The sequence below is a fragment of the Arvicola amphibius genome, chromosome 9, assembly GCF_903992535.2.
Source record: "Arvicola amphibius chromosome 9, mArvAmp1.2, whole genome shotgun sequence".
Taxonomy (NCBI): Eukaryota; Metazoa; Chordata; class Mammalia; order Rodentia; family Cricetidae; genus Arvicola; species Arvicola amphibius.
Genome location: NC_052055.2, coordinates 21,117,744 through 21,131,789, shown reverse-complemented (window position 1 = coordinate 21,131,789; position 14,046 = coordinate 21,117,744). Strand labels below are relative to the sequence as shown.

Here is a 14,046-nt window from a genome sequence, read left to right as displayed (position 1 = left end):
TTGCCAAGACAACTTATCGCTGGATTTAGTAGTACTGCTTCAGGAGGGAGGCCTATGAGGAATTTAATTAGCTAACGCCTCGTCCTCCTTTACCAAAAAAGGATGGATTCTCTTTCAAGTTCAAGTTTCTATGGAATAAGAGTGCATGGAAACGGGGTAGACACACATTGAGACAGACTCGTCTGCACCCTCGGTGCTGGGTATTACAGCATCAGTTGCGGCTTACGTAAACTCTGCCTCAGTTGTTCACAACTGTGAATAAAGATGGAGCCAGGATGGAGCAGATCAACACCATATGGATAAATAAGCAAACATGTTGACACGGGCACATCCAGTCGGATAATACATGAATGTAGTTGTTTTTCTTCTTCTCTCTTCTCAAAAGAAAATGGGAAGCTTACTAGAAAGTTAATTTTCTTTAAAAAAAAAAAAAGCAACAACAAAGAGCATCAAAGGAAAGACAAATCAGATGGAAAACGGATGGAGATTTTAGAGCCGTTAAGATTGTGCTCCACAATTGCTTCTGAGCCTCCAGGTAACCATGGCATTATTGGAAACAATACAAATTGCACGACTTAAATTATTCCCAACAGACAGGAATACTTTTTTCTCCTCTATATTGTAAAGAAAAGCATTGTTGTAAACAGTGTTGGGTTTTGTTTAGGGAGGGTCTGAAACCCATGTATACTTTTACTAACATTATAAAATTCTTTACCTAAGTGTCAAACTTCAAACTTCATAAGTATAAGAAAAATCTTCTTATACTTTTATTTTTCTCCCAAACACATATGAAACCAAAAGAAATTACAGTACAAATTTCAGTTAAGAATATTTTGGTTAATCACAGAGTCAGCAGGATTGCTCAGTGGGTAAAGGTGCCAGACAAACCTGCAATCCGAGTTCAACCTCTGGACTCAAGTAAATGTGGAAGGAGAAAAGTAATCCCACAAAGATGTTCTCTGACCTCCACGTGCACACTACAGCACACACATACACACACTGATAATAATCAAATAATTTTTAAAAACTAAATAAAAGAATATTAACTACTAATCAATTTGATTATGTCTCCATCTGCCATACATATTGCTCTCCTATATTAAGAGTTTGCCAAAAACTCAGGCCTAAAAAATTCACCTGACAAGTGGGCATCCTTGGGCACACTTTTTCTTGAGAACTGGTAACATTTCAGTAATTTTCACATTTTTGAAGAATATGTAATATACACTATGATAAATATACAATACATATCCCTATGTATAAATATACAATTTTATCCCTGTGAAATATATATATATATGCACAGAGATAGATAAAAAGATAGATGATAGGTAGATAGATAGATAGATAGATAGATAGATAGATAGATAGATAGAGACAATATGTGTCTGTTTTAGAACTGAATAGCCTTTGCCCTTATACAGCATACTTACATACATTAATCCTTACGATAAATAAAGATAAGGTGATAAACACTACTTATCTATTTGTAAGCATCAAGAAACTGAGGTCCTCAGGTTGAGGAGATATGAAACCACTTTCTGGACAAGCATGGGAGCTTGTGTTCAAATCTCCAGAGTGCATATAAAATATCAATCATGGCTGCAAGTGCCTATGAGATCAGCACTGAGGAATGAATACAGGTGGTCCTGGGAGCTTGCTAGTCCTGATCTTAAAAGCAAACAATCCCATCTCTGCACTTAGATAAAATTTTTTCATAGATGCTTTGCAATGCATTGAGATCCCCCCTTTGTCGTTTTTTTTTGGGGGGGGGTATTATTAGTGGATGTGTTTTCTTCACCTCTCACATGTATGCACTGAGCTGAACTCAGCCCAGGGCTAGAGATGAGATCCTCCGCAGTTCTGAAGGTTCTTTCTGGGTACTGCTCTCTCTGATCCAGTACTTAACTCCTACAAACACTCACTGCTTTGGTCTCCTTAGATTCTCACGGCCATTTCCCTAATGTAAGGAGAACACTGAGCTCAACGTACTAGTGGTAGCCAAGAACACAGTTTGCACACTATGCTGGTTCAATTATAGGATTCATCTCATTTGCTTTTTATCTCTCAGGAACTGCTGTCTTTTATTACCCAGTGTTCAATGTTTTCCAACTCATTGCATTTTTGGTAGTTTCTGTGGGGGTACTTAATACAACTTTGGTTTTTCCCTACTGGTTGGAAGCATCAGTCTGTCCTTCCTAATTTTGTTTGTGTTTGGATTTTCATTTTTGGGGTGTGTATGTGTGTGTGTGAGTGTGTGTGTGTTATACATAAGTGTGTGTCTAACACACGAATGTATGGCTGTGTGCATAGGATAACAGCGATCTTCCTCAATGGTTCTCTGCCTTTTGCCTTGAAACAGAGTCTCTCACTAAACCAGAAACTCTACATTCCATCCATGCTAGCTGGTAAACAAGCTCTCTGATCCTCCTGTCTCTTCCTCTAAATGCTGGTGTTATAGGCATAAACAGCTTTTTATGTAGGTTCCTGGGATTCGAACTAAAGTCCCCATGCTTGCAAAGCAAGCCATCTTGCTGAGCCATCTCCACAGCTCTTCTCCTACACAATTCTTATGCAGCCATAGACCTAGGCCTTACTGTATATATAAATTATGGTCTAGTCTGAAGACCACATACTTTCAAAACTCTCCACTACAGTCATCAATAAACCTGATTTTTGAAATATGTATTTACCCTTATTTTATATCTAATGAAACCTGAAATCTATGGACCATTTCAGTGCACAACAAGTGCCCAGGTTCGATAATGTTCTTACTATCTTTAACTTTCTCCATCTATCTTCCACTTGAATAACAGTGCCAGTATGTGCTATAGCCTATTTGGGGGAGTATAGTTCAATTTCATATATAGTTTAATGATCCTTCATTATCTAAATGTTAGAAGCATGAAGTTTAAAAGAAATAGGAATGCTCAATAGGAACTGGATGCTTCTTGCCCCATTGTAATATTGCATGCTTTTTCAGATAAATGTCAAGTATGAGCATCTTCTCAAAAGAGAAGATGCCCATGATCTGATGTTGTTTTTCCTGTGCGTGCTACTGGGTACCTTCACATCTCCCCATCTCAGGAAATGTGTCTCAATTTGCCACACATCTCCTTCACAATGTCACCATGCAAACCCCGCCCCAAGTTTAATTGCTCCCACTCCCTAATGCCTACTGTGCAGGCCACACAGCACTGTTTTAGCTTTCTTGGGGTACTGAAAATTTGTATGTATAATACCAGCACCAGGATCTTTACATGTGGATATTCCCAGGCAGCTTACTTCATAGAGATTAGTGACTTGGTGCACCCATTCATCCTCTTCAGTTACTTAAAAAAATACCCAGAAGTCTAGAATATATAATAACATATTCTAACATATGAATATGTAATTATGAATAAATTTATGATTATACAACTTATATATGATGTGATCACAGAATTTTTTATTCTCTGGTATTCTGCCTGGGAATAGCTGAGAAGCAGATACTGAGTTATATTAGGTTTAATTAATATTAAACAGCATTGGGTTGGCAAGTCCTTGTCTTCTCTGCTGCCAAATCTCTGATCTCATAAAAATCTAAGTTGGCTCTCGTTGGGTGACTGGGGGAGCTGTTTTCCATCCCCTAACACCGCAGTTAATGCCTTGGGATTGTCCAGCTACCCTTTAACAACACCAATTCTTAGAAATCCGGGGCAAACCACCATTGACAGGAGCTAATCCCTCCACACAAATATTCATTTGTAATGAAACTTGGACTTTTGGTCCTTCAACTCATCCTCTAAATAATCCACACACTCTCAAGCTTAATGCCCAAACAAAATGATAGAACTTTGGTAATTTAATGTTAAACTCCATGTCTTGTTTCCAGCTGAGGACTGAAAAAGATAGGAGAGCAATGATTACATAGGTGACCAAAGTTAGGAATGTGTCTCCAGGCTAAAAAGGGACTCTGATCACATGCATTCGGCAGATGATGACTGTAACTTTCTCAAACTGAGAGACATACATATTTGATCTGAAAAGCATTAAGAATCATGAATGCTATAATTTTCAAATTAGTAAGAGGAAGGGAGATAATCAGACTTATCCAGGGAAACAAGAGGAAAACGCAAAAGCTTCCTGAGTGTATAGAGTTTGACAAGATGCTCAAAGACATTTTTAGAATTTCCCAAAAGTTGCAAACCACTGATCCAGCAATGTCTGACAACCATGACTGCCATCTGAGGAGCTTTCAGAAATCCTTACTCACAGGTCAAATCACAGACAAGATCTGCGCCTCAAATTGGACTCATCACCAAAACTTTATAAAAGTACTTGGGCGGGGGGCTGGATGGCTCAGTGATTAAGAGTGCTTGGTGGTCTTCAGAAGAGCAGAATTCAGTTCCTAGTACTCACATCAGGTGGCTCATAGCCATCTGTAATAGCAGCTTCAGGAAATCTGAGACCTCTTCTGGCTTCCCCAGGTAAACACACACACACACACACACACACACCACATAATTTTTAAGATGTGAATAACATGCCAATGTATGTATAAGACATTTCTTTACTTATCCATCCATCCATCAATGGACATTTGCTACTTCCACCTTCCAGCTATTGTGAATAATGGTACAGTAAACATGGAGAGACATATGCCCTTTCAGAATACTGATCTGAATTTATTATGCATACCCAAGGTGTGATTGCCAGATAATTCGGTGATTCTTGTTGATTTTCTGAGGAACCTTCATACCATTTTCCATAGTATTACACCATTTTACATTTCAACTAATGGTGGAAAAGAGTTCTAAAGCTATGGATTGCTCGCAGTATTTCCATGTCATCGTTGTGCAGGGGCTATGCTAATCTTCTCTGTGTATTTCCACTTTTAGTAAATGTGCTGCCAAAACAAGTACTAATTAAATAAATGGTGATGCAATTTTCAGAAATTCTTACTAACAAATCCCATGAGAGTGGCAGACAGAGGCTCCCAGATCTTTGAATATATGCATGTCTGAATAATTCACTTCATTTAAAAGGGAGTGAGAGGGATGGTCAAGGAAAAGTTAAAAACAGGCTCTTCAACATATCAGCATCCATCCATCCATGAACATGAAGAGTCTCAACTTCTATCCCAGACCCACTGTTTTGTTAGTCTGTGGGTGGGGGGTCAGGAACTGTTTGGAAGCCTTCTGGGGTTACTGATACATGCCTGAGTTTGTAACCCTTTCTGTGCTATAAGCTGATGAGTTCTAAGAATTTTCTAACACTCATACTTCCATGCTACATCTTCATCAGACCCAGATGCCACCAAATATATTCCTTCTTGATTTTCTTTGTTCATTTGCTTGGGGTTTTTTTTTTTTTTTGGTTTTTTGTTTTTGTTTTTCTATTATTGGTTGTTGGTTGGTTGGTTGGTTGGTTGGTTGGTTGGTTGGTGTGTTCCATTGTGAAAGTTTTCTAAAAGCAGGTTTCAGGAATGGTTGACCCCAGAAATAAAAACTCTTAATATTGGTTTTCTATAAAATGAGAAGGTATAGATGGATCAAGATAGCAAACACCTGCCTTAGTGGTCACCACCACTTCTCCAGAGCCCAAAGTTGATGTTCAGTACCAAGACATGTTGAGCCGTATGTTCTGGATGGCTCCTAAATCCTTCTGTGCACAGCCCTACCAGAAACTTTAAGTTCAATCATTATTCTAAACCCACTTTCCATGGCTTTCCAGACACTGCATTATCTTCTCTCTATATCCTTCTCAAACATTGAATTATAAACACTACCAGTCTATAGGATCCTTTAGTTCTGCTTAGTATCCCATGAGATTAGTTTTCTCATCCACAAAATGTTACTGATGTTGCCTCCTTCATGGAGAGCTTGTGACACTTAAATTAACATAGTTTATCAGCTAGATGGATGTAAGTCACTGTGTTTTTTTAAATGTCAGTAAGTCTTGGTTTTTGCGTTCTTTTCACTTCTGTAGATCTGTTATTCTTATCACTCATCTTAGCCTTGGTCAGAAAGTACAGCTGGTTTTGCTTCAGTGATGCGCTGAGATGTGCCAGTGCCCTTAATGTTAGCCGGGGAATCTCATTTCTTAGCCTTGGCCTCTGTTGTGTTTCTCATCGGGCTGCACATTTGTAAGCAGTAGCTGTTGTATGAACATGATGGTTATTTATTCTCACAGTAACAACACCCAAATAACCATCTTTCCCAGCCTAAAACCAAACTCTGTGTACATATGTTCCACATCTCAATGCTGACCTAAGAGGCTAATGAAGAGGTTCATCTCCTGTTGTACATGCAAGGTAGTTAAGATATATTAAGGACTATGTTTGTACAAAAGCTCTCTGGAGATTTTGTCACTGTTACCTTGTTTATTCTACACCAGATCACACTGAGTACACACAACTTTTTTTTTTTTTTTTTTACTGTTTTCCAGATGAGAAAACTGCTGTTCAAAGACACTGAAGTAACCAAAATCATAAGTTTACAAGCATGGTCTCTTGTTCCACACATTATAAGAAACTCCACACCAAAACTGGTAGCTCACACCTGCCCTCCCATTTATTCAAGAGACTGAGAGGTAAGATGGCAAGTTCAAGGCCTGACTAGGCTACAAATGAAGTTCAGTTAAGCATGCACAATACATATATCATATATGAGAAAAAATCAAAGAATAGGAATACAGCTCGGTGGTAGAAGGCTTGGTTAGCATGCACAAGATTCACGTCTAGTAATGAAAAAGATGTGACATTACCCCAGTTACAAGGTCCTCTGAGAATGCACCCTGGATCTATGCCCAGACTTAGCCCACAAAGTCTGCCCTCCTTGTATCAGAACCAATACCAAACTGGGTTGTTTTGCTATTTCATCACATGTAAGAACAAATTTAACAAGAAGTGTGCCTTGGATGTCTGACTTTAGGAAAGCATGCAGGGCAAAATGAGAAAGAGTAGCCCCAGCTCCAAGACAGCTCAAGCAACTTACTAGGCTCTGACTGAAGAGCCATCATCACTACCCAGTGGAGGAAACACTGGAGCTGAGCCAGACGGAGCAGGTTTAAATCCTGCCTGGGAAACCTTTGCCTGCGTGACCTTCAGCAAGCTATCCAACCCCTCTGAGCCTCTGGCACCTCCACCTACAGAATGAGGGCAAACTTCCTTAATTCATACATTCAATTGCCACCTGGACAGGTGATGGAGGCGGGCCTTCTATCAATCTGTTTTCATTGGTTAATTAATAAAGAAAACTGCTTGGCCTAATAGGTTAGAAAATAGGTGGGTGGAGTAAACAGAACAGGAAGAAGGAAGTGAGGTAGATGGCTCAGACAATTGCCCCGCCTCTCCTCTCTGGGACAGACTGCCGTGCCTCTCCTCAGGGAGACAGTCGCCATGAAGCCAGCCACCAGGACAGACATGCTGAATCTTTCCTGGTAAGACACCACTTTGTGGTATTACACAGATTATTCGATATGGGTTAGTCAAGATGTGAGTAAGAGGCTGAAAATAATGGGCCAGGCAGTGTTTAAAAGAATACAATTTGTGTGTTGTTATTTTGGGGCATAAGCTAGCTGGTGGCCAGGAGCCGGGCGGAGGGAAGCCGCCCGCAGCTCCCCACTACAAACAGGAGCATGGAAATCCATGCCGTAGTAAATGAGTTCCTGGGGACATAAGCTACAAAGCCAACTGAAGCCACAGGCTTTACTCCCCTAATCCCCCTACAATCTCTCACAGACTGTATATGTCTCCATTGATTAAAATAGGTGCTGAAAGGACTAAAACAGCAAAAAGGAAATCTAAACAGGTCAAATAGTGGGATGGTTAAACTTCCGGACGCTCTACTGAAGACTCCATGAAGATTCACTGAATACTCAGCAGGCCTCATTCACCAATGTAATAATACATCCTCAATATGAGTCTTTGAGGAAGCAAACCAGTGAAAAAGGAAACCAGCCACAAAAGAACAGAGTAAGGAAGAGACTCTAGCAATTGCAAGATGCCTTTCTTTGCTCTCTTTTCTTTCCACTTATGAATTCTTGAGAAACCCGAAACTACTTCCTTAGCTTTGATCTAGGACTTTCCCTTGTATTGAAAGGAGCTTTTGTGAAGCTCATTCAGTGTCCCTGGTATGCAGCAACAAACACCGGTCCATGTCGTCAACTGCAGTGATGATTGAGGCACCCCTACCTCGCTGATTTTGCCGATTTTGAAAGCAGTCATAACAGGAGAGAGATGAGTCAATGGGCAAAAATGCCACCCAAGTGTGGCAACCTGAAATTGATTCCCAGCACCAATGTCAAGATGGAAGGAGAGAAGTGGCTCCACCAAGTTGTTCTCTGTGCTCCAACCAGGAGTTGTGGCACACGCACACACAAACACACAGCAACAACGACACGTTTTTAAATGAATGGAAGATATCTTGTTCCAAGCTGTTCTTCCTTAATATAGTTTGCTATGGGCAAATGAGACAGGTGGCTTTGAGTCTAACGCCACAGCCCAAGCTCTCATAACTGACATCCTTAAACACAAACACACATTAAAAGAGATTTGTTGGGGAGTCCTCCAAAGGACAGGTTGGGAAGATTAAAAAGGCCTTTAGCATCAGCCACATCTCATGTCTATAACCAGATATTTTCTAAGATAGGTATAGAGGGCAGGCATTCTTGTACTTTCTTTTACTCCAAAAAAAAAAAAAAATGGTTCTTTCAGTCTACTATTTCCCACCAAAGAAATAATAATCGCTTTCTAAAAGAAGCTGAGGCTCCCTGCGCTGAGACAGCTACTATCTCCTGCTCTGTCACTGCTGCTGATAATTGCAACCGTGCTTTTCCACTCCCGTCTCCACAGGCCCAGAGTATAGACTGCATCTGCCCTTCCTTCTGCCTTCTCAACCTCCCCTTGAATAATATCCAGAATCTTGCGACCTAACATTGCCTTCTGATCTCCAAGTCCAAATCACTCTCCTTCTTCCCTTTGACGATTCATCAATTATTCGGTAGATAATTATTGAGCACTTTATGTTTGCTAAGCACTATTTTATGTCTTGGAATAGAAACTCATTCCAGTTTTCACAGGGCTTACATTCTAGTCCCTAGTTCCACCTCATTCTCTGCCTCTGTTGTTAGCAGCTCAAAAGAACACCCACTCTGTGTTATTCCCAATGGTTCCTCTCAAGTAACCTCCAACATAAAACAGCATGACTTGGTGTATTTTTAAGAATTAGACTGCTTGGAGTTATTAATAGTCAATACATAAAATGTCAAAAGGAAAGAAACGGGAGGCTTAACATATCCAGAAAAAGACCCATTTTGGAACCCAAGAATTAAAATACAGGGGGGAAAAAGGTTTTAAGTCACATGTAGAGATTGTTCCTTGAACCAATCATAAATGAGCCTCTGTAGCTGGTTAAATATAAAGGAGAAGAAGGGGTCTCAAATAACCCCAAGGATGACAAAACCCCAGCTGGGACTTAGGAAACAATGCTATGGAACCCTTCTCAGCGGATTTAATACATTGGGTGGGATTGTGTTCAAGTCCACAGCTTCACTCTCCTGTTCTCCATCCCACAGTGGCTCCAAAATTACCGGTGTCTGCATCAGTCACCGCCTACCTTACTTTTTGAGAGCAAGTCTTTCACCGAACATGGATCTCACAATTAAGATAAGCTGACTTGCTAGCAAGTCAAGGAACTAGTCTGTCTCCACTTCCCCAGCGCTGGGATTATAAAAATGTGCCACCACCTTTCACACAGGTTCTAGGACAGCAAACCCAGATACTCACGCTTGTGTAGCAAGCACTTGACTGACTGAATTCTCTCACTAGCCTTACTTTTGGATCCTTACTTTTAAAATATCCTAAATTAAGTATTAAGGTCACTAGTGTTTATACTTAGCTATGACTCGACTTACTCATGGTCAGACTGAGCCAAGGAAGCAGCTCAGCCTCCCACTAGCTGCATGACCCTGTTCTAATCAGCTTTTCTGGATTTCAAGTTTCTCAGTGAAGAAAATAATAATTATCTTTGATGATCAATGTTACAATTAAAGGAAAAAAAAACCACAAGTACAAGGAGCTGACAGAGTCTGTGTTCTTTTCTATTCTGTTCAATAAATATTTACTAGAGGTAAATACATAAGCAGGCAAAAAGTAATAAACTGATTAATGAATGTTTCATTTCTCTTCTTACACTCTAGAGTCACATAAAATATATAGAAAATAAATTATAATTATTCTTATGTGGGAATTCATAGCTTAAAATGAGACATTATCTCATTCAATCTTCATAAAATCCCTCGAGACACAGTCCAGACATGGGTTGCCGTTTATATTTTATAAGAAATTACAGTAAGATTAAGAACATGATTTTAATTATTCAACTCAACATATTAAAGAATGAAAGAAAGGATCCGGAGAGATGGCTCATCAGTTAAGAACACTTAATGCTCTCACCGAGAACTTAGGTTCAGTTCCCGACACTGACATCAGACAGCTCATAACTACCTGTGACTCCACTTCCAGTGGATCCGACACCTACTTCTCCATAGCGCCTGCACACACATGACACACATGCAGACATGCAGGCACATGCGTATACACATAAACAAAAATAAATCTTCTTAATAAATAAAAGAGGATTAAGGAAAGACAGAGAGAAGGAAGGAGAGAGGGGGAAAGGTAAGGAGTGAGGGATAGGGACAGAGGAGAAAAGATTGGAGGGAGAATCTCTCATACAACTCTTAACTCCAAGTTCTTTATGTTTGAAAAAGTCACCACCCAGACACCCTCACACAGGAAAGTAGCTCGACCACAGTCAGGGGGTGAGGCATTCACACAATCAAAGTAGACATTTCTTTACTGAATAAATCTGATTAATGGCTAGATCTGTCTACAGTGTGATTCCTGGAAAACTCAAAGGAAGCTTTTTTTATATCAGGCTGTCAGAAGATGTTCTGCCTCTGGAGGAACAATCTTTTAATCATCTTCCATTGCACTGTCTCGAAGATGGCTTTGAATAGAGTGAAGCCTAGGAACCACAGCTATCGCAGAAGTGTCATTCGCAGCATTTTGATCCACCAGTTAGAATATACAATGATCTCTTAGATAGCCAAAAAAAAGATTTGGATAAAGAAGAGCTCTTAAGTTTTTACACACCAAGAAGGCCAAGATTCTGCAAGCACTTAGCAACCAGAATACCATCCTAAGTCAAGTAAGGAAACGAAAGTAGAGAGATGCATGGCTATTCATTGTTGCTGTGCTTAAGAGTTGGAGTGACAGCTCCCAATGTAATCAGATATTGCCTGGGCAATCTCCTTTGTACACCAAATTGGTAGGTATTTGCATCCTTTGTTCTACAAAGAGGGGATCTTCAACTCATAGATCTTGGGTAGCACGTCTACAGCCAGCGATGGAATTTCTGTTGAAATTCTGATTGGGCTAAACCTAAACTTCAAGTTTTGTCACCTAACCATGAGCCCTCAACTACATCAGTATAGGACTAACAAAGAAGGAAAGATTATCGATATGTATAGGTCATGCTAGCACCAATATTCTGCTTCAATGTATTCAGAACGGAGTCTGCAATTCTGTATTTTTGTGTTTCCTGGGCTAATATGAAACAGAAAATTTCACACCTTGTTGTCACCTCGAGAGACAACAGATACTTTACCTTTTTATATTAGTCTCAAAGTTCTCAGGATTGTTCAAAGGTTTCTTACAAACTCAAGGGCACAGAAAGTCCAATATTTCAGCCTAATCTCAACCATCCTCCTCAAACCCTTCCTTTACATCACAGGAGGTAACTCTTCTTTATAGTGGCATTTCAATTATATTTTTAATAAATAAAGCTTGCCTGAAGTCCAGAGAATAAAACAGACACACTGATCAGCCTTACAGACCAGGAAGTGGTGGCACATACCTTTAATCCCAGTAGCCACACTCATTTGCCATAGAAACCAGGTAGTAGTGGTGCACGCCCTTAATCCCAGCACTAGAGAGGAATACAAGACAGGAGGGAACATCTCTCAGACACAGCCTCATTCTGAGGATTCCTGGAGGCAGTATCATAATTTTAGACTGAGGTAGAGGTAAGAGTCAGTGACTGACTGTTTTGCTTTTCTGACATTCAGGTTGAACCCCAATTTCTGTCTGTGGGTTTTTATTAATCATGCTACACTTTATTTCATCATTGTGCACCTGAATTGTCTCTGCATTTTTCCTTCAACAAGATCTAATGGTTAGCCATGATGCACACAGTATTCTCAGCCTAAGAAACATTAGATAGTATATACAGCTGTTTATGTAAAATCAGTCTAAAACTATGTGAATTAATTTTCCATATCAAAGATGGACTGCATCGCCAAAGCAACAGAAAACAAAACAAGACTGAGTCCTTGCATTCTGCTTCATGAGATTCTCTTATCCCTGCTTGTCACGCTGTTTATAGACTTCAGTGCAAATGGACATTAGCACCTCAATCAATGCTCCCAAATGAATAGATTGTGGTTCCTTTCCTACAAAAATGTCACAGATTATTGGGAGACAGAGTAAATGAAAAGGGAACATGAACTGTTACACACTGGGACTCAATTTTGTTGTTCTGTAACTCATTATTCCATGCATTCTTTGAACCTAACCTTTCTACATTGGTCAAAAGCATAAGTTTTAAAAAACATGGTTATTATCTGTAATCATAAAAATAAAGTATAGCGAGATACTTTGAAAACTAAAATGTTCTACTAAAGGATCATACAGTATAAATTTTTGATATACATAATTGTATCACAAAATCGTACAATAACCTTTGTCCTGACTTCATATTACCTTTCTGTCTCTTTTTCTTCCTAGCTGCATATCCTCATCCAGTTAGGCTTATCATTAATTTTGTTTTATCTCACTAAGTTCCATACATTCAAAGGAAACATCTTAACTCTTATCCCTAATAAACTGAGATACCAAGCAGAGACATTATTTGCAGAAAATCCACAAACAGTAAAAATTCAAGTACAATGTAGAGACAAAGACACTTAAAGGGGTTTGAAGAAGGGAAGATTTAGAGGTAAATTGGGAATGACTGGCAAGAAAAGGTGGAGCAAGTTAAAGCAGAGTTACAGGGAATTGGAAGGCTTGTACAAGACCCAATCCAAGTGACAGCAGGGCTCATGGTGAGCAGACTACATGCAAGTTATACACATCTAACAAGCCATAAAAACTAAATTACAGCGAACATCATAATTGATCCTGAGAAGTCGAGTCACTTCTGCCTACAATGGGGAAAGTATAACCTTATCACTGTTTTTTCCCTTTATATAGAGTCTCACAGTGGTCCAGGCTGTTCATAAAACTCAATTATGCTTTCTCCTCTCAGGTGCTAGGATTTCAGGTATATGTGACCAAGCCTGGCCTCATCACTTCTACCAAATACTGCTCTATGCTGTGGGACAATAGTCTGTACCCTGTCACTTGTATTTTAATAAAATGCTGATTAGTGGTTTGATGGATCAAGACCCCCTGAAAGGTTGCCTTGAACACCCCTCAAAAAATTATTTCGTACAACAAACAGTAGGAAGCAGTTTGGAGAAGAACCACAACCCATATTCCCAAATATTATTTATAAATGTTTGTTTACATTTAAAGGGGCATATGATATAGAGATTTTTCATTGGTATGACTTTTGGTTTATTGATAAAATTTAAGGTCAGTTTTGTTATACCATGTGTGTGTGTATATATATATATATATATATGATATATATATATATATATATATTTCTACTCTTAAGATATTGTGTTCATACAGCTCATTTTAAAATTAATGTATAATTAAGAAATATATGTTAAAAGAGAGTCAAGCTTGTAGTTATGTTAGTTGGGTTTTCTAGAAGAAATATATTTCAGTTATATAGCCTTCAAGTCTTTCAAAGGCCTTCAGAATATGGCATTTAAATGTTTTAATAACTTAGGCCTTCTCATGACAGTGAAACACAGCTGCCCCTGGAAGCACCAATTGCTTCAAGAGGAAGATGTCATGGGCATCAAAGAAGCTCCTTATGGAGTTTGTTA

General features: G+C 39.3%; 1 non-coding gene across 1 annotated transcript; it reads right to left on the bottom strand.

Annotated features, from left to right (window-relative positions):
* Positions 1–4,796: 4,796 nt before the first annotated feature.
* On the bottom strand, positions 4,797–4,904 carry LOC119824163. The gene has a single exon (XR_005287083.1). It is a non-coding gene; the product is annotated as a U6 spliceosomal RNA (small nuclear RNA).
* Positions 4,905–14,046: the final 9,142 nt, after the last annotated feature.